This window comes from Delphinapterus leucas, chromosome 14 (assembly GCF_059928025.1).
Source record: "Delphinapterus leucas isolate spDelLeu-1000000601 "Yukka" chromosome 14, BTC_Dleu_Yukka2, whole genome shotgun sequence".
Lineage (NCBI taxonomy): Eukaryota > Metazoa > Chordata > Mammalia > Artiodactyla > Monodontidae > Delphinapterus > Delphinapterus leucas.
Window position 1 is genome coordinate 58,106,485 of NC_143142.1, and position 4,930 is coordinate 58,111,414.

The following is a 4,930-nucleotide window of genomic DNA, read 5'->3' on the forward strand; positions in this document are numbered from 1 at the left end:
GTTTGTTAAACATTTCTTGCATCTTCTTAATCTTTGCCTTTCTGAGGTCCTGGATCATCTTTGCTATCATTATTCTGAATTCTTTTTCTGGAAGTTTGCCTATCTCCACTTCTTTTAGTTGTTCTTCTGGGTTTTTATCTTGTTCCTTTGTCTGGTACATAGACCTCTGCCTTTTCATCTTGTCTGTCTTTCTGTGAGTGCAGTTTTTTTTCCACAGGCTGCAGGATTGTAGTTATTCTTGTTTCTGCTCGAGACAGTTGGCTTTCTATTTGGAAGAAAAAAGCAAAATAGCATTTTATTCCTGTATTGAATCAAATACGAAATAAATATCAATTGGGTTAAAGACTCAAGAAGCAAAACTTTGTAACGTTTAGTAGAAATTATAAGAGATTGACTTTAAGATCTCAGGGTAGTAAAAGATCTCTTAACTCAGTCTCAAAAGACAAAAATCATACACAAAATAAGACTTATTTTTGTATAAACTTCAAACACTTCATAACAAAGGAATCCAAGAACACTAAAAATTAAAAGATAAGTAACAACCTATGTAAATATATTTGCTTCATAAAACAAACAAGGAATTAATTTTGGGGAAAAAATGTATGACCTCCCACATGAATCAGTAGGAAAAGGAAATGCAACACAATAGAAAGTAGATATAGGCTATGAATAAGCAATTCACAGAAGAATAAAATGTAATTGTTACTAAGCATATGAAGTTGTTCAATCTCATAATAATAGAGAAAAATATAAAATAAAACTATAATGAGGGATGCTGCCCATGTTGAGGATTTGGTGGTTCCTCAGTGTCCTGAGTCCTGCTGGCTCATTCTCCTTTAGCCAGAAACCCTCCTCCTGGGCCTGTGTGGGAGGAGCAGGGCCTCTGAGGGGTGCTGTGAGCCTGCTGGCCCTGGTCTCTCCTTAGCAGCGGAGGCTTTTCAGTAGGACAATTTGTTCAAGAGAATGGCCGAATTTGGGCTTGACTCTGGCAGGAGAGTGAAGGGGGTTACTATCATTAAACCAATAGTTTATGGTAATGTTGCTCAATATTTTGGAAAGAAAATAGAGGAGGATGGTCACACCCATCAGTGGACAGTATATGTAAAATCATATATTCAATAGAAATGAGGATATTTCAGCATATGTGAAGAAAATCCATTTTAAATTACATGAAAGTTATGGCAGTCCTTTTAGAGTTGTCACTAAGCCTCCATATGAAATTATTGAAACAAGATGGGGTGAATTTGAAATAATCATCAAAATATTTTTCATTGATCCTAATGAAAGACCTTAACCCTGTAATATTTATTAAAGCTATTTCAATCAAACACCAAAGCAATGCTGGGATAAAAGTCAGTGGTTTCAGAGTTCTATGATGAAATGATATTTCAAGACCCAACAGCAATAATGCACCAATTATTAACATCTTGTCAGCTTACTTTAGGAGCCTATAAGCATGAAACAGAACTTGCAGAACTTGAAGTGAAAACCAGAGAAAAATTAGAAGCTGAGGGAAAAAAAAAAGAAAAAGAAAACAAGCTTTGGGCTTCCCTGGTGGCGCAGTGGTTGAGAGTCCGCCTGCCGATGCAGGGGACGCGGGTTCGTGCCCCGGTCCGGGAGGATCCCACATACCACGGAGCAGCTGGGCCCGTGAGCCATGGCCGCTGAGCCTGCGCGTCCGGAGCCTGTGCTCTGCAATGGGAGAGGCCACAACAGTGAGAGGCCCGTGTATCGCAAAAAAAATCCCACACAAAAACAAAAAACAAACAAACAAAAAAAAACAAGCTTTGACTGAGACAAAGTGAGATAGTAGCATTGACATATATATACTACCAAGTGTAAAATAGATAGTGAGAAGCAGCTGCATAGCACATAGAGATCAGCTTGGTGCTTTGTGACCACCTAGAGGGGTGAGATAGGGAAGGTGGGAGGGAGACGCAAGAGGGAGGGGACATGGGGATATATGTATACATATAGCTGATTCACTTTGTTATACAGCAGAAACTAACACACCATTTTAAAGCAATTATACTCCAATAAAGATGTTAAAAAACAAACAAACAAGCTTTGAAATTGCAGAGCTTAAAGAAAGATTAAAAGCAAGTTGTGACACTATAAATTGTTTAAAAAATGAAATCAAGAAACTTGAAGAAGATGATCCGACAAAAGTAATATAAACAGTTCTGAAGAATAAGGGAAACTAAAAATAAGATAGAAGTTAGAGAGATGGACTACAAATGCTGTGATGTTTCTTAGAAAAACTGCATATATAGTTGTTTACCATAGATTTCTCAGCAATGAAGTCAAAGTATTTGTACTTTACAAGCAATCTTTAAGGTGAAATATATGTGTATAAAAAGAATGAATGCTGTATAGGCACTTTATCAATGCATTTTGGGGTAGTTCTATGATATTAAGCACAATTTTAAAACACTTCTATTGCATTGTATGTGTAGCTTATCTTTTTGACAGGCATCAAAATTTCACTATAAAGCATAACTTGTAAAAATTTTGTACTTCCCTAGTAGTTAGAATTAGTGGTAACATTAATGTGTATATTTAATTTCTTAAGTTCTTACCTGCCCCTATCCCATATCTTTTGTATCTGATGTGCCCAGTGTTCAATAAGCCTTCAATAAATGTAGTTTACAGAAAAAAAACAATACACTGAGATACCATTTCATCCCCATCACATTAAGAAAAAAAAAAAAAAAAAGGAACAATTGGACAGTACAAAATGTTGGTAAGAATGTATTTTGGTAACGAACTCTGAGACCCTGCTGGCAATAACATACATTTTTACAACTTTGGAGAGTGGTTTGTTAATATAAACACAAAATATTTGTATACTAATATATATATATATATATAAATTCTATAGAGTGCTATTATTATCAAACTGTTACAGCAGTTGTTAAAATAAAACTCACACTTGTGTGCTACTAGAATAAATATATTATCCTGAACATTACTTGGAACATCCTTAAAAATCACCTGTTTGCAACATATATACTTAGGTGACTTGTTTAATTTGCCAGTAAGTTTCTCAACTGCCATTCAGTTATATGATGAGAGGCTTCTATTTAAAGTGATAACTTTGTTTTTAGAACAGTTGTCATGTAGCCCTTCATTTTGGCAGAAATTAACAAAAGCAGTTGGTTATTAAAGCAATGAAATTTGTAGAGTTAGTGTAAGAAATCAATAAGCCAAGTTGGATATTAATGGCCCAAGACCTTTCATGGCATGAGAACTGAAACTTGGTGGTATCTTGAAAGGACACTCAACATCAATTCCAGGGAAACAAATGTGGAAAGTCAAGGGAATTGTCATCATGGCCTGGAGACTAAAGATTTATAGAATCCTGCTCTCCCATGGGAAACAGACTGAAAACTGAAAAAGCCTAGCCTCAGCCTTGTCATGTTACCAAAAAATTAAATCTATGTTCTAGAAATGAAATTACCATCCTTCTTTTTAGGTTCTGATATTCAGGAGAGGAATACACTATCTAAAATAAGTCTTGAAAAACTAAGAGTTTCTTCCAACAAGGGCATAGCTGTTGCCAGTTTTAAGAAGCCTTTTCACTCTGGTCTATTGGCAGTGAGCACTGAGAGAAATTCCTTGGGACCCTGCCTAAGTTGTTGGAAGAACCATTTGGACATATGGAAGTAAGTATATTAGAGACTGGTTGATGCTAGAATCTTGACTGTTTCCTTTACATTGGTCCTTTCTCTGGAGATCTGATTCTATTTGATATTTCAGCAAAACCATCCTGGGAGAGGAAGATGGTAGAGAGAAAAAAAGTCACCTCTTTGAGGAAGACCTGCTTTTTTACCTTTGTGGTTCATGGCTTCAATTGGAAGAGTTTTAAGCATAGTTTTAAAAACTATAATTACAAAAGTAAAATTAGCATTAATACTATAAAACACACATCTCCTTATATAAAGTCTAGACAGTGTGAGATGCCAAGAAATAATACCCTCACAAAACATCACATTATGTTACCTATACATTAGCCCTCATTGGACAGCTGACCTTTGTGTTTCTTGTATCTCTAGGTGGAGCCTAAATGACAGGGAGATCTTCTGAGGGTGAGGATGAGAGCTCAGGTGTGGCTTCTGGTACTGAGGTGCATGTGATAGCAGTTAAATGTCAAGAAAGGTCCCCTGACTATTTGTTGTTGGATTAGAATTTCTCAAACCAACACCATCTTTCTAGATATGCTTCTTAAAAATCAGCAAAAAAAGGACTCAAACTCAAGGAAACTTAAGAAAAAGTACAAAATGACAAGAAACAAAGAAAATATAAGAAGTGTGTAAGGTGAGGAGATAGAAATTAAAAAGTAATTAAAACTAAAATAAATAGTAGTAGGAGTAGCAAAAGCAATGTATATATAATATGGTATAACTTAGAGAGTTAAAATACCAGAAAATAAATCTATGGCAAAATTGAAATAAAAAAGTAAATAAAATTAAAAAGTAATAGTAATAGGAGTGTAGTATAAAAAATAAGGTTGAAGAAAGCCATATTTAAATGAAAAAACATCAAATATTGAGAAGATGAGAGATGGATGAGGAAAAGGTGGGGGGGGATTAATAAAAATTACTAGAAGCAACTAAGGAATGATAATTTTTAAGAGTTCTCAGAGCTGTCCAACTTTCGTTCTCGAGAGATAATGCACCACAACCCCTTACCATGTGATTCTCATGGGCAGAACTTAGGGATAATACCTTGCCAGCAGTTTTCACTCCCTCAAGGGGCAGGCTGATAAAGGCACTATGTGAAAAGGTGAAAACATGAGTTAATATCACAGAGCTATTTGTACAATTTCTGAGTTTCAAAAGCAACACCCAATTTAGGCTAAGAAAACATCCTACTTGCTGCCTAGTTGTAGCCTGGTGCTGTCTGATCAGTTGTTTCCTATTCACAATAG

General features: G+C 35.6%; 1 pseudogene; it reads left to right on the forward strand.

The window, feature by feature from the left end:
- Positions 1–957: 957 nt before the first annotated feature.
- On the forward strand, positions 958–3,130 carry LOC111168874 (YEATS domain-containing protein 4-like; annotated as a pseudogene).
- The last annotated feature ends 1,800 nt before the right edge of the window (positions 3,131–4,930 follow it).